The sequence below is a fragment of the Pogoniulus pusillus genome, chromosome 39 (assembly GCF_015220805.1).
Source record: "Pogoniulus pusillus isolate bPogPus1 chromosome 39, bPogPus1.pri, whole genome shotgun sequence".
Taxonomy (NCBI): Eukaryota; Metazoa; Chordata; class Aves; order Piciformes; family Lybiidae; genus Pogoniulus; species Pogoniulus pusillus.
In genome coordinates, this window is record NC_087302.1 from 8502485 (window position 1) to 8525804 (window position 23320).

Here is a 23320-nt window from a genome sequence, read left to right on the forward strand (position 1 = left end):
AGCTCTGCTGCCTCCTCCTGCTCTCTGCCTGCTCCCTCGTGTGAGGGATGCTCCTCTGGACTGAGAGAGCTTTGGCTGGGCAGAACCCCTCCAGCCCTGAGGTCTCCTGGGGAAGGGTTTTGCTGTGCCCAGCTCCCATTTCACTAAGGCAGAAGCAGGTTTCCAGAGGTGCTGTGTGTGCAAAGTGTGACTCGAGCTGGTACGAAGAGCCTGGAGGCCTCCCCTCAGCCTCCTCTTCTCCAGGCTGCACAACTCCAGCTCCCTCAGCTGCTCCTCGCCAGGCCTCTTCTCCAGACCCTCCACCAGCTTCACTGCTGGACAAGCTCCAGCCCCTCAATGTCCTTCTTGCAGTGAGGAGCCTGAAACTGCATCCAGGGTTTGAGCTGCTCAGCTTTGGTGTTCCCAGCCCCTGCTGCAGGTCTCACTTTGCAGCCCCCCCCCCCCCCCCCCCCCCGTTTCTGTTGCTCTCTCTGGGCTCATTCCCAGCATTTGACATCATTCAGCTGCATGAAGATTTATTTTCCCTGCCTGGCCTGCTGGAAGGCTGAAAAGGGAGAGTTGCTGCTGTGTTTTAAGGCACCTGCTTTGAAGGCAGAGCTGAGGATGTAACAGCAGGTTAAAGATGCTGCTGGCTGCTGGGTCCAGTTCTGATTCCAAAGCAGCAATGGGCTTGGGAATGAAGGATGAAGAAGGTAAATACAAACGAGCTGGTGCTGGAGTGACTCTGGGCGGGTGGTCAGAGCAGCTCCTGGGGGTGGCACACACCCAGCAGGAGCAGCCAGGGCTTGGGCTTGGCTTCAACAAAACCTTCATAGAGGTGGCAAAACTTCCAGGACTTAGAAACCATCAGACCAAGCTCAGTTCCAGCCCTGCCTGGGGACACCTCTGGCTCTTTGGGCTCCCCACATGAATCAGATTCACCACTGCAACTGCAGCCACCTGCTGCTGCCTCCTGTCCTGCAGCTCTGCAGCTGGATCCAAGCCCTGCCTAGGAGTGAGGAGGTGGTGAGGGGACACTGAGATGCCAGAGAATCATGGAATGGGTTGGGAGTGACCTCAAAGATAATCCAGCTCCAACCTCCTGCTGTGGGCAGGGACAGCTCCCACCAACCCGGCAGGGACAGCCATGGAGGCCAGATCCTGCAGCGCTGATGAGCAGAGCCTGGGCCCTGGGTGAGCAGCGCCTTGATGTCGGCAAGAGAAGATTAGGAGACAAGAGGATCACAGCCTGTAATTAAACACCCAGGGAGGAGGTCTGTGATGCTGGAGAAGGCTTTCATCCGGCAGCCAGAGCACGCTCCCCGGGGGTGCAGAGGAGGCAGCAGTGTTTGGAGGCTTTCACTGCTGCCTCAGCCCAGCCTGGCTCTGCTCATGGGGCGCTCTGGGAAGAGGCTCTGCAAGAGTCCAGCAGCAGCAGCGCTGGGATCAACACAGCAACGAGGTGGGGAAGCAGAGCCTCACTCCCGAGGATGCCAAGGAGCGAATCCAGGGACACCAAGGCTTGGGTGGCTCTGCTTGCCCCCAGGGCTTGCTGCTGACCTGCCGAGGCAGCTCTGTACTCCTGACCGAGCAGGCAGCAGCAACTGGAGGCAGCAGCGAGCGGCAAACGCAGTATTTTAGAGCCCTGCCCAGCGCTGCAATCTCAGGCACTATGAATAACACTCGTGAGGAGTTGTTCTTGAGCAGATATGATTTTTATCTTGACGGCGTCTCCTTAAATCATTTTTATCCCCAGCAAGTTTGCAAGCAGAGGATTTTCTGCGGTCCGTTTATCTTGCCCAGTGGCCACCGCCCCCTGCCTGCTGCCGGCTCCCTCCAGCCCTCCCCCACGGGGCTGCTCTCAGACCTTCTCTCTGGGCTGGTTCCTTTCCCCTCCCTCGCCCTGCCCCACAACCTCCCTTTGCTGTGGTCCGTGGGGAAGGATGGGGAGGATGGAGAAGCGCTCAGCAGCTGAGCTCACAGCCGCGGCAGCAGCTCTGGCCATCCCCGGCAGTGTCCTCGGTGTGACAGATGGACAAAGGAAGGCAAAACCTTAGGGCAGGGGAGGCAGAGCTGGGCAGCAGGAGAGGCAGCAGTGAGTGGCATCGCTGCTGTCACATCCATCACTCACTGGGAAATCAAGACCTTTGGGGAGGAGGGCAGCAGAGAAAGGAGAAGATTCTCTCATACAACTTTAAAAGCCACTTTGAGGTGGTCCAGCGCTGCCCCTTCGGTGGGGCTGCCCTCACCTCTGTGCTCTGGGCATGAGGAGCCCAAAGGCACCTGTTGGAGCACGGCTTGGGCTGCAGGCAGAGCACCAGGAGGTGTGGAGGGCTCGGAGAGGACTCTGCCCAGCGGCCCCAGAGCAGCAGCAGAGGAGTGGCTGCGTGTGCAGATGAAACGGGAACGGCTGCTTTTGTAGGAGGCTTTTCCTTCCCCAGCTGTGGGCAGAAGGCACCTCCCCGCTGTCAGCAGAGCTGCTGCTGCCTGGCAGTGGGTAATTAAACCTTTTATTTGGTGCTTGGAGGCACGGAGGCATCAAGGGCTCTTATCAAAGGAGAAACCCAGCGGGCTGGCTTTGTGCAGAGGGGAGGGAAGAGTTGCCAGAGCTGCCTGCGCGGCTTTAAAGAAAGTTTTGGCTTCATTCCCCTCTCCTAACACTTTAAATCCACCTTCTGAGCAGCTAATCCACGTTTTTACCTTGCTCTGCAGCCTGCAGCTGGGCAGAGGCCAACTCCTGCTGCAGCTGGGACTAGGATGTGGGGTCGGCCCCAGCACGTGGCTGAGCAGCTCCCTCCCTGGCAGTGCTCCTCCTCCTCCTCCTCCTCCTCCTCCTCCTCCTCCTCCTCCTCCTCCTCCTCCTCCTCCTCCTCCTCCTCCTCCTCCTCCTCCTCCTCCTCCTCCTCTTCCTCCTCCTCCTCCTCCTCCAGGTTCAGAAGACAAATGGATCCACACTGCAGCTCCTCTAACTGGGATCCCAGAATCCCAGCATGGTGCGGTTGGAAGTGGCCTCTGGAGCTCACCCAGTCCAACCCCTGCTCCAGCAGGCACCCACAGCAGCTTGCCCAGGGGCACAATGCCCAGGGGGAGGTTGGAAGCTCTGCAGAGAAGGAGACTCCACAACCTCCCTGGGCTGCCTGCTCCAGGCCTCCATCAGCCTCACACCAAACAGGTTTCTCCTCCTGCTCAGGTTGAACCTCCTGGGTTCTGTTTGTGCCCATTGCTCTCTGTCCTGCTGCTGAGCAGAGTCTGGCCCCAGCCTCTTGCCCCTCACCCTTCAGCCCTTGCTGAGCACTGAGCACATCCCCTCTGGGGCTGCTCTTGTGCAGGCTCAGCCCCTGGGCTCTCAGCCTTTGCCCCTCACAGAGCTGCTCCAGGCACTCAGCATCTCCAGAACCTTCTATGGCCTCTCTCCAGCAGTTCTCCATCTCTCTTGAAGTTGCTTGAATCAGTTCTGCTGCAGCAGCTGGAGCCACTCAGACACTGTCTGCATGGTGCAAGGGACAACAGCAACCAGTCAAGATGGGCAGGAGGATAGGAGGGACAAACAGCACCCCAGGGGTGCTGGCAGAAGTCCTGCTGCAGCATTGCAGCACACACACAGAGCTGAGGCCACACACAACTCAGTGCATTGTCCCCGTATGGGGCTGGAGGTCTCCTGTCCTCTGTAGACAGCAAACAGTGCAAGCCAGGAACAAGAGGGGCGTGGGAAGGACTTGGAGAGAGCTCCAAGGCAGAGGGAATGTTCCAGCTCAGGCAGGAGGAGGAATCCTCATTGTCATTTATCATCTTTAGAGTGCGTGGAGCTGCTGAGAGGATGAATCCTTCCTCATAACCCAGTTCCCAGGATATTTTTACTGAGCATCATCAATTATAATCCCTTTTTATCTCTGCTTTATGGTCTGTCCCTCACCAATTCTGCTGATCTACATCCTCGCCCCCCCAATGCTTTAGGAGCAATCCCAGCCTGCCTCCCTCCTCTTCCCTTCACTCCTCAACCTCTTCCCTTCCACCGTCTCTTTTCCTCCTTGTCCACCTGTGCTCTTCCTGGAGATGGGCAGGAGAGCTGTGAGCAGCCCCAGCGTGGTGAGAAGCAGACATGCAGCACCTCTGGGCTGCTGCAGAGCCTCGGGCAAGTGTGTGCCATGGCCACAGCTCCATCCCAGCACTCACAGCAGCACAGGTCCCTGTGCAGCAGGAGACCACTGCCGGTTCCTGGCAACCCTGCCCCTGCCCAGCAGCTGCCTCTGGACCTCCCCTAGCTGCTGAGACAGCCTCAAAGAGGCCTTGCCCCAGCACACCTCGTGTGACAGCACAGCTCCAGATGTTCTCAAGGCTGGGACAGCTTTGAGCTTCTTCAGCTTGGTCCTGTTCCAGTGCAGCCTTCTCTCTGCCATGCACAGCTCTGGAGTGCTCTTTGGCTTCCTGCACCAGCAGCAGCTCAAGAGGCAAAGGTGTGAGCCAGGGTGGGGATTTCAGCTCGATTTGCATCTGAGGTCCCACGGGGAGCAGCAGCACCACAGCTGAACTGAGGTAGAACTGAGCAGCCCCTGCCTGAGCCAGCTCAGGTGAACCCAGACCCTCCACAGAAGCGCTGGAGGGGATGCAGCCTGTCCAGAGCAGGCTGCCACACCTCACTGCTGGGTGGTTACCATGGCACTGATGCCCACTAGGTCCTGCTGAGCTCACTGCTCAGCTCAGCATTACCACATCCACGGCACAGGGGTCTGACAGCCATCCCTTGGTGCCAGCCTCAGCAGCACCCTTCCATCCCCATCTCCAGACAGGACCAGCCCAGCTGAATGATGCTCAGGGGATCCTGCCCCTGTGTCCAGCTCCAGAGTCTTCAACACAGGAAGGATGTGGACCTGCTGGGGAGGGTCCAGGGGAGGCCACGAAGGTGGGCAAAGGGCTGGAGAACCTCTGCTATGGGGGCAGGCTGGGAGAATTGGGGTTGTTCAGCCTGGAGAAGGCTCCAGGAGACCTTAGAGCAGCCTTCCAGTGCCCAAAAGGGCTCCAGGAGAGCTGGGGAGGGACTGTTCAGAAGGGCCTGTGGGGATAGGATGAGAGGCAATGGCCTGAAGTTGGAGCAGGGCAGAGTTAGGTTGGACATTAGGAGGAAGCTCTGCACAGTGAGGGTGGTGAGACCCTGCCCCAGGCTGCCCAGAGAGGTGGTTGAGATCCCATCTCTGGAGCCATTCAAGGTCAGACTTGCTGTGGGCCTGGGCAGCCTGCTCTGGCTGGGGATGTCCCTGCTGCCTGCAGGGGCATTGGGCAAGATGCCCTTCAGGGGTCCCTGCCAGCCCACTGCTGTCTGTGACTCAGTGATTAAGGCAAACCATGCTGGGTGTGCAGCCCCCAGCAGAGGAGGCACAGTGGGACCAGGGCACCTCAGCTGCCCTGCAGCAAGCAGAGTCTGGCACTGCCCCCCGGGGAAAACCAGTCAGGGAGGAGAAGACAGAGGGAGGAGAGGTGTTTATCCCTGGGAAATATGGAGATTTGTGAGGCTGAGGCTGGCTAAGAACATTACAGGCAGCAGGCTAAGCCCGGGAGCTGCAGCAGGTTTATTCAGGGCTCAGCGTTAGGCTCCCTATCAGCAGAGAGGCTTTAGGCACGCTGAGGATTTACAGGCAACAAGAGAAGACAACAGCCAGCCCCTGGGGAGCAGCCTGGCAGGGCTTTCACAGGACCCCAGCGTGCAGGGGGTCGCAAGGGACCTCTGGGGACCATCCAGTGCCACCCCCTGCTCACACAGCCGCACCCAGAGCAGGCTGCCCCGGGACGTGTCTGAGTGGATCTGAAATCCACAACTCCCCTGGGCAGCCTGCTCCAGTCAGGGTGCTGAGGCACTTGGAATGAGTTGCCCGCGGGCAGCTGTAGATGTCCCCTCCCTGGAAGTGTCCAGGGCCAAGCTGGATGAGGTTCTGAGCAATCTGGGCTAGGGGAGGTGTCCCTGCCCAGGGCAGGGGGTTGACACTGGGTGGTCTTTAGGGTCCCTTCCAACCCATTCTGTGACTCCATGAAGCTGCAGCCTGAGCCCCCAGCAGTGGAGGTTCCTCCTGGCAGACCCACAGGGAGGTACCTTCCATGCCCTCAAAGCCAGCAGCTGGGCTGGGGCGAGCAGGAGGAGCTCCACGCGTGACAGCGCGGGGGGGGAGCTGTGCTTGGCTCCTTCCCCGCCACAGCTGGGGCTGCGCTGGGAGAAATCCGAGCAGGGTAACGGGCAGGAAAAGGATCGCGGACAGCACGACCAGGGACTTGCTCCTGCGCTCTTTACTGGCCACGGAGTGGTCGCTGCAGGTAGTTAAAAGGCAGAGGCTGAGTCAGGCAGGGGCTGCTCGGGAGCAACGGGAGGGGAATGAAGGAGCGGCTGCCGGGAGCGCTCCCGGGGCGAGCTGCGGAGCGGGGCCGGGGCCGGGGCCGGGCGGAGAGAGCTCAGCAGGGCTGGGTGCGGGAGCCTGGCGAGCAGCCTGCGCCACCAGCGATGCCAGCAGGGCCGCGGAGGGGATTCTGCCCCTCTGCTCTGGGGAGACCTCACCTGTGGTGCTGCGTCCAGCTCTGGAGTGCTCAAGGTGGGAAGGACACGGAGCTCGTGGAGAGGGTCCAGAGGAGGCTGGAGCACCTCTGCTGTGAGGACAGGCAGAGGGAGCTGGGGTTGCTCAGCCCGGAGAGAAGGCTCCCGGGGGACCCTGTGGTGTCCTTTCGGTGCAGAACTGGCTGGCCTGGGAGCTGGACACCTCCTGGTGTGCCCATGCTGCAGGGTTGGCACGTCCCAGAGGCAGGGGTGCCATCTGCACGGGAGGACCACCGCAGCCTGGCTGGGTACCAGGGGGTCCACCCCTCAGCCCCATCTAGAGCTGCTGGTGCCCCCCACTCCTCCCAGTGCATTACTCACTCTCAATCTTGGTCTGACTCCAGCTGGCTCCTTCGATTGATCACGGAGAAGGTCCTGGGCTGACAGCTCACAGCGAGTGCCAGGAGCAGCCCCTGGTGCCCTGGGCACAGCAGCTGCTTGCTCTGATTAAAAACAGAGAAACCCAACAATTAGTGGCCTGTGACAGCCAGTCCTGCTGCCCAGAGCCAGAGCTGCTGGAGGCACAGCCTGAGCCTGCTGGCCAGCCCAGAGCTGGGTACCTGCTTCCTCCCTGACACCCCACAGTGGAGCAGGAACGTGGGAAAACACAGAGCAAAGCTTCCACACCAGTGTGAGGACCTGACAGATGCAGCAAGCTCTGGAATGGAGCATCTGAAAGTGGCTGTGCAGGAGTGGTTTGGGCTCCTCATCACAGGAAGAGCACTGAGGGGCTGGAGTGGGTCCAGAGAAGGGCAACAGAGCTGGGGCAGGGGCTGGGGAGCAGCAGCTGAGGGTGTTTGGTGTGGCGAAGAGGAGGCTGAGAGGAGACCTCACTGCTTTCTGCAGCTGCCTGACAGGAGGCTGCAGCCAGGTGAGGGTTGGGCTCTGCTGCCAAGGAACAAGTCACCGTCTCTGGAGATGTTCAAGAAGAGACTGGATGAGGCACTTGATGCCACAGTCTGGTTGACTGGCTAGGGCTGGGTGCTAGGTTGGACTGGATGATCTTGGAGGTCTCTTCCAACCTGGTTGATTCTATGATTCTATGATTCTATGAAATGGCCTCAAGCTGCCCCATGGGAGGTTCAGGTTGGACATGAGGAATAACTTCTTCCCCAAAAGGGTTGTCCAGGCCTGGCCCAGGGCAGTGGTGGAGTCCCCATCCCTGCAGGAGCTTCACAGCCATGGAGATGTGGAGCTGAGGGCCATGGGCTGGTGGTGCCCTGGGCACATGTTGGTGCCAGGAAAGCACAGCTGTGGCCACAGCCACTCCTCCAGCTCATGGTTCTTGGCAGCTTCATGTCCCCATGGAGCTCCTGTGCTGCCTTCTCACCCTCCTGCACTCATTAATATCCACTGGCTGAATTATTGATTACAAACAGATGTGAGGGTTTAAGGAGTGTTAAGAGGATCTTCTTGGCTGATCAATTGAGCTTTAACTGCTTTCTGTACTCGTTACAAAGGGGACTTGGACTTCAGCTCAGTGCTTCTGCTGGGTCCTGCAGGACCATGAGTGAGCCACAGATCTGGTGTCTGCTTACTCTCTCCTGCCCAGCCCTGCTCCCCAGACCCCTCAGCAGCTTCGCTGCTCTTCTCTGGACATGTTCCAGCCTCTCAGTGTCCTTCTCGGAGTGAGCAGCCCAAACTGAGCCCAGTACTGGAGGTGCAGGCCCAGCAGTGCTGGGTGCAGGGCTCCAGCACACCTCTCCTGCTGGCCACACCACCACCAGCAGATGCTCTCCCACTCCCGGTGCCTCTGCATCCCACCCCGGGGGAGCCCAGGGCGTCTCCATGCCAGTTCAGCACCCTCTGGGAAGCACCAAAGCCTTACAGAACCTCTCAGGCCTGGGGGACCCAAACAGGATTGGAGCCTTCAACTTTCACCATTTCCAAGAGATATTGGGGAAAAACTGCCCGGGGAGATGCTGGAGGAAGAGCAGGTGGAGAAACGGTGCTGAGAAGGAAGAGGGGAAAGGAGAGAGAGGTGAGACAAAAAAGGGAGGAGGGGATGAAGCTGCACCTTGAGCAGAGCAATTAAAGCCACCCTGAGCTCACCCAATTAGAGTGACTGGAGGGAGGGTTCCCGGGGGATCCTTTCCTGGCAAATTGCTCGTTTGTCTCTCTCAGTCTCCAAAGCTGAGCAGTTCTGTGTCAGTCGAGCCGTGGAGCTGAGCCCTGGGGACAGGAGAGGTGTTGGCAGTTCACAGGCAGAAGGCTTCTCTTCCTAGAAAGCTCCTCTGAAGTGCCAGGAATGCTGCCCCAGAGCTGCTGCCAGGCAGTGAGAAGGGGCAGGAGGGCTGGGGCTGGGTGGAGCAGCCCGAGCCTCCCTGGGCTGCTGGGGGCACTTTCTGCCTTGCCTCTCCCCTTGGGACACTGCTCCTCATCCGTGGGGCTGCTCCCAGGGGGCTGCTCTGGCTCAGGTCTGACTCCTCTCGTCTCAGCAGGAGCAGGGCTTGGCACAGCTCATGCCAGGCCTGGGTTCTCCGGGGTGAAGAGCAAACTTGCTGGGGAGGTGCAGGGGGGAGCTGGGCAATGGCTGCAGAAGAGCAGGATTTGAGCTGTGGCCTCAGCATTGTTGAGCCCAGGGGCACAATCCCACATACTGCTGATCCCGGCCAGGATGCTGGTGCCCTTCTTGCCCACCTGGGCATCTCCAACTGGCTGTTGACCAAGACCCCCCAGGTCCTTTTCTGCAGGGCAGCTTTCCAGGTACCCTGGCCCAGGCCTGCAGCATGGCACTGGGTTGCTGTGGCCCAAGGGCAGGAGCCCTCCAAACTGCAGCCCTCGGGCCCTGGGGTGCAGAGCTGCATCTGGCAGAGGATGAATGCCCTTAGTAAGAAATGTGCCTGCCCAGCTGGGTTCTGCTCTTACTAAGGGAGCATCCTGAGGTGGGCCCTGAGAGGAGGCACAGGAGCTGCCCGGGCTGGCAGGCTCCGGCGCTCTGTTAATGGCAGTAATTAGCAGTCACTTTACGTTGGAGTCATCTATAAGTGGGGGTGTGGGGGGGAGGGCATCAGCTTAGCTGAGACTGATTTAAAATGCAAATAAAATTCCAGCTCTACCTATAAATCACTTCCTTCCCCCCTGCCCCCCAGATTTGCAGTCACCAGGGGGTTGTGATGCTGCTCTGGGGGGGGTTTTGGTGAGGTGATCCTCAGAGAGCCTCCTTTTCTCCAGACTGAACACTCTCAGCTCCCTTCCCCCTGCAGCCCTCCCCTCGGGCACTGCGGGGTGAGAGAGGAGACAGGTCAAGGCCCCTGAGCCCCCTCCCCAGGTGGAACTGGATGACCTTTGAGGTCCCTTCCAACCCATCCTTTTCCACGAAGGATGACCCAACAGCTCCTCTGCCAGCACCATCCTCCTCTGCAGAGCCTGGGACTGGCACTGCTGCAAACACCCTCAAGCTGTCAGTCCTCCCAGGAGGTGTGGGGCTGCCCCCAGCCCCCTGCCGATCTCTGTCCTCTCCAGGGCCAAGAGCCTTGGGGGGAGCTGCGCCTTGGGTGCTGCCTCTCAGCCACCTGCTTGACGTGAGGTGGGGGTGAAGGAAACAAAAAAGGGGGAGGGGGGAGATGAAATAACACAAAAATAAATAGAAAGAGAGGAGCAGCTCTGGCAGAGAAGGCAGAGCAGGATTGATCTTTTGCCTGACTTGCTCTGGAAATTGCCTCTCACTGCCTGTTTATGCACATTAATTGAGCCCTGGCCCGGGCGCGCCGCTGGTTAAGTCCTCAATCAATCCCCGTCCGGGTGACTGCAGGATCAATAGGCTGGGAATTTAATAAAGGACATTTTCAGTTGGCTTCTAAAAGCCACTGATGAGGTCTAATTCATCCCTGTTTTCCTGAGGAGGACCAGGGGCAGTGGGAGCAGAGGCAGGGGTCAGGCCTGCGCTGAGCTGCTCAGCTCTGCCCCTCAGCCCTCATCCTCCCTGCGACCTGGCACCGCTGCCTGCAACCAGCCCCACGGCGCTGCTGCTGTCCCACTGCTTGGCAGCAGCTTCTGGGGGGCAAGCTTCGGGGACTGTGCCCTCGGGCACCTCCCAGGAGCAGCAGCAGTGAGCTGCAGAGCACCCAGGGGCTCATTTCATCGACCACAAAAGGGATTGGGTTGGAAGGGAGCTCAAAGGCCATCCAGTGCCAACCCTCTGCCCTGGGCAGACACCTCCCACTAGCCCAAGTTTTACAAGGCCTCATCCAGCCTGGGCTTGAACACTTCCAAGGATGAGGTGTCCACAGCTTCTCTAGGCAACCCCTCCCAGTGTCTCACCACCCTCACAGAAAAGAGCTTCCTAAATCCACCCTGCTCTGGTCCCTGCCCTGGCACCACAGAGCTTCATGAACAGTCCCTCCCCAGCTGTCCTGTAGCTCCAAAGCTCCAATCCTGCCCTCAGTTTGCACCGCAGAGATCAGTCCTCCAGCACCTTCAGAGGTCCTAGGGCAAGGCAGAGGCCCGGGGGTGACACAAGCATCTCCTGTGGCTTTTCCTAGCTGGAGAAGCTGCCAGGTTCAAGGCAAACGAAGGATGGAAGCTTGAGGAAGGGAGATTCAGATTGGAGATTAGGAAGAAATTCTTTAGCATGAGGGTGGGGAGACACTGGCACAGGTTGCCCGGGGAGGCTGCGGATGCCTCCTCCCTGCAGCTGTTCAAGGCCAGGCTGGAAGAGGCCATGAGCAGCCTGGGCTGTCCCTTGCAGCAGGTTTGCCCAAGGGGAGGATCAAGTCCATGCTGGATGTTTAATCACTGGGTGGAAAAACCAGAGGCAGAACTGCTCTGCTGAGAGCCCCTCTGGATTCACGGAGGGCACAGATCAAAGCTTCAGAGGCAGGATTTAACATCCCCCTGCCCCCACCCAGCCCCTCTGCTCTTGTGCTGCTTGGTTTCAGCCCAGAACTGGTCCCAGTGCTGGAGTGCCTGCCTGGCTTCGAATGCCTGTAAGCCTCCTGCTCCATTTAATGCCACTCCTGCTTCCTCTGCACGGTTCAGTGAGAAGAGAAATTCCCCAGCTCCACAGCCTGCCCTCATGCCAGCAGCAGGGCCAAGCTGCCCCCTCCCCAGCCCCTGCCTGCAGCATCTCCTTGTTTAATTTCCTCTAATCGCTTTCTTCACAGCCATCCTCTCTAAACCCTTTATCATCCTCCAGGCTGCAATTCCCTTCCCTTGCTGCTTCTCCATTTCCTTTCTGTGATGCTTTGCCCACAGCTATCTGCATCACAGGGCTGTAACCAGCCCAGGGCTGGGAGGAAGGATTAAGTCCCTGTCCTGTGCTGTTGTGCAGAGCAGAACATGTGCAGAGCAGCCCTGGACTCTGCTTCACGGAATCACAGATACACTGCAGCTGGAGTCCCCCTGGGACCATCCACCCACCCAGCAGCTCCGTGCCCACCAAGCCCTGTCCCCAGCTGCCGTGGCCACACCTTCCTTGAGCACCTCCAGGGATGGGCACTCCACCTCCCTGGGCAGCCGGTGCCAGCCTCTGACCACTCCTGCAGCACATCTCCAACCTGACCCTCCCCTGACACAATTTCAGGCCCCAACAAGGGGCAATGAGCACAAACTGGACCTCGGGAGGCTCCATCTGAGCAGGAGGAGAAACTCGTTCGGTGTGAGGGTGCTGGAGGCCTGGAGCAGGCAGCCCAGAGAGGCTGCGGAGTCTTCGCGGCAGAGAAGCTCTTCCAAACCCATGCAGGCTGCGAACCTTCCCCCTCCCCGCTGCTCCCCGAGCCCTGCGCAGTGCCTGGAGCTGTCCCCGCAGCCGATGCTGGCCTGGGCGCAGTGAGGTCCTGCGGAGCTGCTCCTCAGCAGAGGTCCCTCGGCTCCGGAGCAGCTGCTGCTCGCTGCCGGGGAGGAGCCCGAGCCTATAAATAAAAGCCATGAATTAAACACAGCTCCGACACTTGAGGGTCACTTAGCGCCAGCATCTGCTCCCAGGGAGGGGGAAAGGGAAGAGCATGAAGCGTTTGTCATCACTTGCCTCTCAAGTGCCGCTTGGGAGGGCTGCAGCTCGCCCCGCTGGGAGCGTGGGAGCAGAGCTCAGTCCCACACAGCTCCTCGGGGAGGCGTGAAACAGGCACCGACAGCTGGCCCTGCCTGGGAGCTGGGAGAGGTCCTCGATGATCTGGGCAGGAACTCCTCCCAGCCCCTGCCTTGGCCTTCCAGGCTGGGAGGCAGCGAGACCCACACAGCTCCACAGGCTGCCTGCTGCAGCTGGCAGCAAAGCAGCCTCTGGTGGCAGCTCCCAGAGCTCAGCTCCTCTGAAGCACCTTAGGGAGTCCCCAGGTTGGGTTGGAGGGGACCTTAAAGGCCACCTAGCTCCAACCTGCCACAGGCAGGGGCACCTGCCACCAGCCCAGGCTGCTCAAAGCCTCATCCAGCCTGGCTTCGAGCACCTCCACAGCCTCCCTGGGCAACCTGTGCCAGTGTCTGCCCACCCTCCCTCGCTGTCAGGAGCCTCTTTCTCATCTCCAGTCTCAATTTCCCCTCTCCAAGCAGCTTCCCTTCAGTCTGCTCGAACCAACCTCCCAACACCTCGGGTGGAGGGTGCTGCTGGTGGAGCTGGGAGGACCATGAGCACCACCTGCCTCCCACTCCCCAGACTCCAATTCCCACTGCTGTCAGGGAGCACAGGAAATAAGGCTGAGGGGGATGGATGGGAGGTGTCAGCAGCTTTTCTGCTCTGCTGCAGCCGCTACAAATCACAGCCTGAGCCTTCATTTCCAGGCTGTAATGGATGGGAAGGGACCCAAGCCAAGCACCTGACATCTGAGACTCTCTCCCCACCCTCCTGGAGCAAAATAACTTCCTACAACCCCATCCAGGCTCACTGCTGGAGAATGAAGCCATAAAGGCAGAGCTGCACACCCAGCTTTGTGCTCCCAGGAGCCTCTCAAGCCCAGGAAGGTTCTCATACTGCTGAGGCTCTGCACCATGGAGCTCAGCCAGGGTGAGCTGAGCTGGGCACACACAGACTGACAGAAGGTTTGGGTTGGAAACGCCCTCCAGCATCATCCAGTCCAGCCACTGGCCCAGCACCACCATGGGGCCACCAAGCCCTGTCCCGGGTGCCATGGCCACATGGTTCTGGATCACTCCACCACCTCCATGGGCAGCCTGTGCCAATTCCTGACCACTCTGCAGCAAAGAGCTCCCAGTGCTCCTGGGCCTGCAGAATCCCCAAATCCCATCATGGTGAGGCTGGAAGTGACCTCTGGAGGTCATCCAGTCCGACCCCTGCTCCAGCAGGGCACCCACAGCAGCTTGCCCAGGGGCACCATGGCATGGGGGGGTTGGAAGCTCTGCAGAGAAGGAGACTCCACAGCCTCTCTGGGCAGCCTGCTCCAGGCCTCCAGCACCCTCACACCAGAGAAGTTTCTCCTCCTGTTCAGATGGAGCCTCCTGGGGTCCAGTCTGTGCCCACTGCCCCTTGCTGGGGCTGGCAGTCCTGCTCTGCTGCCCTGGGGCTGCCTTGGGCTGGGCTCACTCAGGCTGTGTGGAGTCTCCATTGCTGGAGAAATTAAAACCTGCCTGGATATGTTCCTGCTGCTTGGGCAGGGACTTTGACTCCATCTCCAGGGGTCCCTTCCAGTCCCTACCATTCTGTGCTTCTGTGAGCCCAGTGCTGGCTGCCTGGTGCAGTGCCCCCTGCCCTGCCAGGGCACCAACCCAGCCTGGCAGAAGCTATGAGCAGAATCCTGCAGGTGCGTGGAGCTTCTCCAGGCTCAGACTCCTGAAGACCCTTCTGAGCAAGCAGTGCTGGCAACAAAGGCATTTAAATTACACTCAGCCTCCCCCTCCAAACCTCCAAACCCAACCTGAGGACACTTCTAAATTGGAGACTAAATTAATTGCACAGGAGACAGCCAAAGGGAAAAGAGAGCTGCAAATGCCTGAAGTCCCTCAGCTTCCCCTCCCCAGATTGAGAGTCTGCCTGCTCAGCTGCTGTGAATCTGCTTGGTAATGACCCAGTCCTGGTTTGCACCACGGGAGGAAGCAGCTCCCTCCCTGCCTGGGCCTCTGGAAGCATCTGGCCCCCGAGACTCAATAAATAACACCTGACAATAATATTCACCCCCATTTATTCTGCTTAATTATTTAAACTTCAGGTTCTGGAAATAATAAAGGGGCAATAAAGAGGAGATTTAGCAGCACTGCAGGCGCTGGGAGCAGCCTCTCTTATTTCTTCCTCTGCTTTTGCATCTCTGTCTCTCCTCCTTCCTTTGCCTCACCAAAGAGAGTGGGTTTGTGCAGCTGTGGCAGAGCTGCTTTGCTCTCACCTCCTGCTGGCGGCCAGGAGCTGTGGGCTGCTGCCTGCCTGTGGCCCCCAGGTCCAGCCCACGAGGGAGGATAACAGCTGGGCAGCAGCTGGCAGCCTGCCTGGGCAGGAAGGATGGCTCCAAGGCAGGAGGTGGTGAGGTTGTGATGGCAAACTGCAGGAAGGGTGACAGAGCCACAGAGCTCTTCTGCTTGGAGAGGCCTCACCAGGTGCAACCATCAACCCAGCACCACCATGGCCACCAAACCCTGTCCCCAGGTGCCGTGGCCACTTGAACACCTCCAGGGACAGGCACTCCACCACCTCCCTGGGCAGCCTGTGCCAGTCCCTGACCACTCCTGCAGCAAAGAAATCATAGTCATAGAATCAACCAGCTTGGAAGAGACCTCCAAGATCATCTGGTCCAACCTCGCACCCAGCCCTGTCCAGCCAACCAGACCCTGGCACTCAGTGCCCCATCCAGGCTTGTCTTGAACGCCTCCAGGGGCAGTGACTCTACCACCTCCCTGGGCAGCCCATTCCAATGCCAGTCACTCTCTCTGGGCAGAATGTTTCCTCATCTCCAACCCAACTCTCTCCTGGCACAATTTCAGGCCAATTCTTCTCCTTCCATCCCCTGAGACTAGGGAGCAGAGCCCAGCCCCAGCTGGCTGCAGCCTCCTCTCAGGCAGCTCAGAGAGCAGAGGTCTCCTCTCAGCCTCCTCTTCCCCAGGCTGACCTCCCCCAGCTCCCTCAGCTGCTCCTCCCCAGCCCTGCTCTCCAGACCCTTCCCAACCTTTGCGACTTTCTCTGGACCTGCTCCAGCCCCTCAATGTCCCTCTTGGGATGAGGGACCCAAAGCTGAGCCCAGTAGAGGAGGTGCAGCCTCACCATGGCCAGTACAGGACCACAGCCCCTGCCCTGGTCCTGCTGGCATCCACCCGTGGGATCCCAGCTCCCAGAAGACAGACTGCAGAAGAAATCCTGGGAGAAACCTGGCAGCTCCCACAGGCTCCCTGGCAGGTGGGGTGGGCAAAGGCAGCTCCCTTCAGCTCCCCATCCTCTCTGCCTCCCTGCTGCAGCTGCACCAGAAGGGACTCGACTGCCCAGCAAGTGGCTGGGGACCGTTTCTGTGCTTTTGGAGCTCTGAGTCCGGATGGTCTTGGGCAGATCCATCCCTCGGGGCTCCAGCAGGACCTCACGACCCGGATCAGACTCTGCCTGGCTAATCAGGCCATGCTTCAGCTGCTGGGGGATTAATGGAGCTGCCGGCAGCAGATGAAAAGGAAGAAATTGCCCAGCGAGACAGGAGCTGATAAGGCTGAGCTGGCGATAAGCACAGGGCTGGGATCAGGGAAAGGGTCCTGCAGGGAGCTGGGCTGCGGGGCAGGGGCAGCCTGCAGCTCCTGGCTGAGCCATGCCGCAGAGCTGCCAGCAGCAGAGGCTGTCTGAGGCCACAGTGCCAGCGCGGGGCTGTGCCAGGCTCTGATCCCCAGCTCTGTGGCAAGGCTGCCGCCTGCCCCCCGCAGAGACCAGCGGCCTCAGCACCCCATGGTAGGGCTGCGGCGGCTCAGGGGGAGGAGAGGAGGAAGGGTGGGGATGGGCTGGAGCTGGGCACCTGTAGCCATCGCTGCTCCTGCATCCTCCCGGTGGGCAGAGCTGCTGTGCACCCTGCAGTGCCCCCCAGGCTTCGTGCTGAGCTACCTGCAGCACTGAGTGGAGATCTGCACCTGCAGGGGATAGCTCCTGGGCTCTGGCAGGGCACAGTGGCAAAGCTGTGCCCACAGCAGGGCTTTGGAAGCTCAAGGATGTGCCATCCTCTCCTTGCCAACACAAAGCTGCTGCCTTCATGCCCGCGAGGACACTGCTGGCCCATGGTCAGGCTTCCTGCCCACACTGCCTCCCCGAGGAGGCTGCCAGCAGGATGGCAGCTCTGGCAGTGCCATCACAGCTTCCCTCCTCCTCCTCCACTCCCTGACCCATTTCCCAGAGCCTGCTCCTGCTGGGTGCACTGGTGGTGACTGGCACCATATGCTGCAAATCTGAGCACCCACCAGGCTCTGCCAGCTCTGGAGAAGCAGGCAGTGAAGTGTTGGGATCTGAGTGTTCCACAGGAGCCTCAGCAGCAGGAGGAGGGCAGAGCTGCCATGTGCCCACTGCCGCCCTGCCCTGGGCTCCTGCCTGCTGGCATGCTTGAGCCAAGGGGGATGCTAGCAGAGAACCTGGATCTTGGCAATGGGAAGGGGACCTAACCCTGCCCTTCCTGGCCTCATCGGGGCTGTTCTTGGTGCTCAGCATCTTTCTGCCTCCCTGGGAGCAGTTCAGGCAGCAGCAAAGGCAGATGGAGTGGCAGGGAGGCATTTCCCCGAGCAGAGAGGCAGAACCTGGAGTGGTCTCCAGCTATGGGAGCTGTTAGCTGAAGGGAGGAGCTGGCCCTGGGCTCTGGGGCACAGCACTTGCTGCAAGGCAGACCTGAGGCTTCCCAAGGCCACCAGTCCCACCCAGGGTCCACCTCTGCTGTGGGAATCAGCAGGAGCAGCACACCCCCACTGCACACACAGGATCACAGAATCCAGCCTACCACCCATCACTCTCTAACCACCTGAGCCATGGCTCTAGGTGCCACGACCAGCCTCTTTCCCCAGACTTCAGCCCAATGCCCACTTCAGAGAGCAGCAAGGCAGCTGCAGGTGGCAGCTACAAGCCAAAAGAACCCCCAGAAGAACAAAAGCTACCCCCAAAATCACAGAGCCTAAGCCCAGACCCCCAGCAGCCAGGGCCAAACCAACACACCACAGCCCAGGGTGCACCCAGTCCACCCCCCCGCACCCAGGGTCACCCCAGGGCCACCTTTGCTCTCCCCCACACCACAGCGACCCCCCCAAAGGGAGAAAGAGGGGAAATTATTCACCGTGGAGATGTGGAGAGGCAGCAATTAATAAATGAGCTCCGTGTTGCTAATAGCAGCTCCTCCCGGGCTGCAAACGGCTCCGGCGCCTGCATTATTAATTAGCTCATTTGCATCCCCTGCCTGCCCCAGCGCAGAGTGATTTGTCCTGGGAAGGAGCCGGGAGGGCTGCGAGGCTGCGCCAGGAGCTCCTCGGCAGCTGGCCAGAGCCTGCCTGCTGCAGAGCCTTGTCTGGGCCCCAGTGCCTCGCCAGAGCTGCCCCCAGTGCCGTGGAGACCTTGCCCACGTTAGAGACCTGGAGCTGTGGAGCTGCTGAGGTTGGAAGAGAGCTTCGAGGTCATCAGGAGCAAACAGCTCCCCGGGGCTCGCAGCAGCCACTGCTGCTGAGCCCTGCCCCACCTCTGCACGGCTTGGAACACCCCCCCCGGGGCTGGGGACTCCACCACGGCCCTGGGCAGCCTGGGCCAGGGCCTGAGCACCCTTGCTGGGAAGAAACTGCTCCTGATACCCAACCTGAACCTTCCCTGGCACAACCTGAGACCTTTTCCTCTGGTCTTGTCACTTGTTTCTTGTGAGAAGAGGCCAACTCCCACCTCACTGCCTCCTTTGAGGGGGTTGTAGTTCATAGATTCACAGAATGGGCTGGGGTCGAAGGAGACCTCAAAGCTCACCCAGTGCCAGCTCCCCACCACGGGCAGGGACACCTCCCACCAGCCCAGGCTGCCCAAGGCCTCATCCCACCTGACCATGAACACCTCCAGGGAGGGGACATCCCCAGCCCCCCCGGGAAACCTGTGCCAGTGCTCACCCAACCCTGGTGGAAGCTCTTTTGGGAAGCTGACTTTGAGCACTTTGGCAGAAGGGAGCGGCTGTGGGGCCAGCAGGAGCCCTGCAGCAGTGCCTGCTCCAGCACAGCAAGCCAGGGAATGCTCTCAGAAGCTGCTTTGCAACCTCTTCTCCCCCTGCCAGCGCTGCCCTGAGCACTGGGGCTGGTTTACAGCTCAGAGCATCTGAGCTGCAGCCTCTGTGAACACAAACAACAATTTCCCAGCCCACGCTGCCTTCACAGCTCTGCCTTGTCAGAGGGGCCAAGGCCTGGAGGCGTTCTGAAGGGCTGGGCGACAGCACCGAGCTGACAGCCAGATGGATGCTTGGGCTCTGTCCTTCCAAATCCTGCTGGAGGCCCCAGAGCCACCTTTGTCATCCTCAGACTCTGCAGGATTAGGACCTGCCAGAGGGAGGAGGTGGTCCTGGCTGGCTGCTGGGAGAGGACAGCCTGGAGGCTGGAGTGGGCTCTGCTGCCCCTCAGGCTTCCACCTTGGGGCTGCTGCCAGAGCCTGGACAGACTCAGGGCAAAGATAGGAGATGCTCAACTGTCTGAAACCGAGCACAGAGCCTGAGCCGGGGGAAGGAGGGGAAAAGAAGGAAGCCTTCTCCGTGGGTTACTGTGGGCTCAGAGCCCAACCTCCACCCCGGTGCTCAGCATCCCGTACCGGGAGCTCCAGTCGGGGTCCGAGCTCGCAGGGATCGCAGCTCCCTGCGGGAGGTGCAGGCTCACGTTCGGCTTTGGAGGCTGCATCCTTTCAGCAGCTCCAGCCCCTCCCCAGAGGTTAATTTCCTGGCGGGGGAGGCAGCAGCTCCGTGGTCCTAATGAAGCGTCTGGGCTGGGTGCTGCAAATGCGCTCACCTGAGAGCCAGATCTCGGCTCCCGCGGAGCAGCCCTGGCTCCCGCTCGGCTTTATCCTTCCCTGCATTCAGAACGCGCTCTTTGTTCTGCCTCCAAAGCCCAGTGCCAGGCACACGACCGCACAGGCAGCGTCCAATGGACCCAAAGCTGGAGGCATCCCCAGGTGCCACTGGCAGCTCTGCCAGGCACACGGAGAGGCACAAGGGACACGGTCCCCACCGACCTGCGCTCCTCTTCCCTGCACTCTTGCCCCTACATCCATCTTCCTCCAAGCACCCCTGGGGTGGCTGCGTGTGGCAGCGGCAGCTCAGCGCTCTGCAGCCAGGAGATGTTCCAGCCCCCAGCCCCTAGCTGTGGAAATTCCCAGTATTTCGGGGGGAGGGAGGGAGGTGAAGCTCTCTCTGCCTGCTGGCCTGGAGGGCTTGGCTGACAATCGGCTCCGTGCTGCCCCTGCTGCTCCTGCTGCGTTGGACTGAGCTCTTCCGAAGTGCTCCTCCTCGGAAGCTCACAGAGGACTGCCTCCACCTCCTGCTCCAGTTTGCTGGATGAAGAGTCAGGACTCCTGGCTGAGAGCAGACCACGAGTGAGGCTTCTCTCCTCCACTTCCCCTCCTGCAAACTGGGGCAGGTGAGCCAGATTCCAGAGGGGAAACAGCATAAGGTGAATGCAGAGCAGGGCAGAGAAAACAAGGCAGGACAAGGGGGTCAGGCAGCAGTGCTCTGCTGCTCATAGCACTCCAGTGGCCTCCTCCCTGCAAAGCCACCAAGGCTGAGACCAGCAGGAGGGTGCCTGCAAAACTGCCCCGTGCTGACTTTTTGTTCTGGACATTATAAACAAAGCTCTGGTGTGGCTACAGAGGTGCTGAGGGGCCTGGAGCAGCTCTGTGAAGAGCAAAGGCTGAGAGCCCAGGGGCTGAGCCTGCACAAGAGCAGCCCCAGAGGGGATCTGAGCAGTGCTCAGCAAGAGCTGAAGTGGGGCAGGGGGGAAGAGGCTGGGGGCAGACTCTTGTCAGTGGTGCCCAGAGACAGGACAAGAGGCAGTGGGCACAGACTAGATCCCAGGAGGTTCCATCTGAGGAGGAGGAGAAACTTGTTTGGTGTGAGAGTGGTGGAGGCCTGGAGCAGGCTGCCCAGAGAGGCTGTGGAGTCTCCTCCTCTGCAGAGCTTCCATACCCCACCCCCCCCCCCCCGGGCATTGTGCCCTGGGCAAGCTGCTGTGGGTGCCCTGCTTGGGCAGGGGTCAGAGTGGATGATCTCCAGAGGTCACTTCCAGCCCTCACTGTGCTGAGGTTCTGCTGTTCTCCCTCAGCTCTCAATCCATACTAAACCACTGCCACTCTGCCATAGGTTTTCAGCTCCCTCTGCTTTGGGAAAAACAAAAAGCCCAACCCCAGACAAGAGCTGCACAGCGAACAGATTCCTCCTGTCGAGAGGGGGGAGGGGGAAAGCCACCTAAGGGAATCACAGAGCGAGAAGTTACAACCTGGCAGCAGGTGACAAGTAATTGCAGAGCAGGGGATGCATGGGGAGCTCGTCCGGGTGAGCAGCAGCTGATTAACAGCTGCAACATTTATTTTCTTTATTTATGGGCTGGCACGGCAGAAAGTGGATAGGAAGCAGCCCGTGCAGAGCAGAGACAGGCTCAGCAGACGGAGAGTCTGGGAGGAAATCAAGCTGAGTTACACCCACAGCTACTCAGCTCCTCTTTGTGCCTCTCCCATCCCTCATGGGGAGAGTGGAGGTGACACAGCAGTGATGAGGCATCTCAGCACCCCCAGCTCAGCAGTTCAGAGAGTGGTGGAGTTGTCTGGGCTGGAAAAGCCTCTAAGGTCATCTGGTCCAGCCCCTGACCTGCCACTGCCATGGCCACTAAACCCTGTCCCCAGGTGCCACGGCCACAGCTTTCTCCAGGGCTGGGGCCTCCACCACCTCCCCGGGCAGCCTGTTCCAGTCCCTGGCCACTCTTTCATCCCCACCCCACCGTGGTGCTGGATTGATGCTTGGGCTCAACCTCTTCCAACTGCAGCAGTTCTGAGCTTCACCACCTGTGCTCAGCTCAGCTGCTGCTCTCCCCAGCCCCCCTCTGAACCCAGCTCCTGGGGGTTCGTGGCTCACCCTGCGGTGTGGAAGTCACTTGGGATGGGACTTAGTCGTGATCCTCCCACTTAACCCCTGGCACCCGGCAGAGGTGCTGAACAGAAGCAATTCCCTTCCTCCCTCTGCCCAGAAGCATTAACAGTAAAGTGAGCAGCTGAAGGTTTCTGCCCTGCGAGGAGTGAGCAGCAGCAGCTTCCCCTCCAAGGGGAAGGGCATGGAGGTGCTGCTGCCCATCCCCATGGTGCCAAAGGCCAGGGCACGGGGGGCAGCCTGGAGCCCACTTGTGGGGCAGGGTGGAGCCCTCATGGCCTCTGCTTCACCGAGCACTCGAACCCACGTCCTGCAAGGAGAGCTGCCCCATCCACAAGATAAAAGTAGGCCCATGAAAGGCTCTCCCTCTGGTCGAGCAGCTGCGGTTAAAAGGCTGCTCTCACAGGCAGCGCTCCCCGGGGATGAAAGGCAGCAGCGGCTTTGGTGGCAAAGCTCTGTCGGCAAACAAAAGCAACTGCAAGCAATCGGCACCTCGCTGAGTGCTCTCCTCGGGGTGCAGGGGGGGCCGGGGCATCCCCGGGCGATGGGGAGGGGAGATGCTGCTGAGGGCAGGCTGAGGCAGAAGAGCTGAGTAACTTCAGCTGCAGAGCCAGGGAAGCCTCCGGGCAGTTGGCACTGCGAAGGGCTTTGTGCAGGAGCAGCAGCGCAGGTCCCTGCCGTGCGAGGGGCAGCAGCTCCCCAGGGCGCTCAGAACAGAGCATCTCCTGCTTGTCTGCTCCACAAGTGCCACTTCCCTGTGGGCTGTGCTGGAGCAAGACTGGGCTCAGCACAAGAAGGAGTAGAAAGCAGAGAGCCTTCAGGTTTGGTAAGGGCAGAGCACTCTCAGCTCACCCAGGCCAGCTTTAAACATTGATCTTTTCTTTCCATCCTCTGCACCACAGAAGTTTCCCTCTGCTGCTGCTGCACAGCTCCACCCGGGCCGGGGGCTGCCTGCACCTGCTCTGCTTCAGCTGCTGACAGGGACCCCTCTGATGTTCCCAGCCAAGTCTCCTTCTCTCCCCTCTCCTACCTCCGCTTTAGCTGCTGGTCCCAGGGCTGCTCAAATGCTGTCAGCACTGTGCAGGACTCCAGGATGCTTCAGCAGACTGAAATACCTGGGGGGGAGTGGGGGGGAGTCAGCAGGCACCACCTGTGAGTAAAACCATGACCTTATTAGATCCTAGTTTGAGCAGGACCAGCAAGAGGAGATCTGATCAATGCTCAGCAAGACCTAAAGGATCTGTGGGGGGCAAGCAAGAGTCTGGGGCCAGACTCTGCCCAGTGGTGCTCAGGGACAGGCCAAGGGGCAATAGGCATAGGCTGGAACCCAGGAGGCTCCATCTGAACAGGAGGAGAAACTGGAGTGAGGGTGCTGGAGGCCTGGAGCAGGCTGCCCAGGGAGGCTGTGGAGTCTCCTCTGCAGAGCTTCCAACCCCCCCCGGCCATGGTGCCCCTGGGCAAGCTGCTGTGGGTGCCTGCTGGAGCAGAAGTCGGAGTGGATGATCTCCAGAGGTCCCTTCCAGCCTCAACATGCTGGGATGGAGAAATCTCTTCTAACCCTCCTCCTGGGTTAGCTAAAGCCCAGGGTGCCCCTTGAAGGGGAAGCTCAGCTCTGAAGCAGGGTTGATTTAAATGCAAATTACTGACAAAATGCAACTTTGTTTATCAAAATGCAAATTGTCAGCCTGCTGCAGCCTCCTCCTCCAGCGAGCTGCAGCCATCAGGGGTGCCAGAGCTGCAGGCCTGGGGGCAGCCAGCACTGTGCTCACATCTCCTGTCAGATCTGTTCCTCTAAGAGCGG

The 23320-nt window shown here is 59.9% G+C and overlaps 2 long non-coding RNA genes across 3 annotated transcripts; both read right to left on the minus strand.

Moving 5' to 3' along the window:
* Positions 1-5546: 5546 nt before the first annotated feature.
* LOC135191404 (uncharacterized) lies at positions 5547-8804 on the minus strand. 2 transcript variants are annotated; one of them, XR_010308813.1, is made up of 3 exons: positions 8606-8804; positions 6875-6996; positions 5547-6770 (listed from the first exon to the last, which is right to left on the minus strand). It is a non-coding gene; the product is annotated as an uncharacterized LOC135191404 (long non-coding RNA). The 2 variants fall into 2 exon arrangements; XR_010308812.1 differs by having other exon boundaries at positions 5547-6793.
* A 9720-nt stretch (positions 8805-18524) lies between these two features.
* LOC135191384 (uncharacterized) lies at positions 18525-22640 on the minus strand. Its single transcript, XR_010308807.1, has 2 exons — positions 22550-22640; positions 18525-20011 (listed from the first exon to the last, which is right to left on the minus strand). It is a non-coding gene; the product is annotated as an uncharacterized LOC135191384 (long non-coding RNA).
* Positions 22641-23320: the final 680 nt, after the last annotated feature.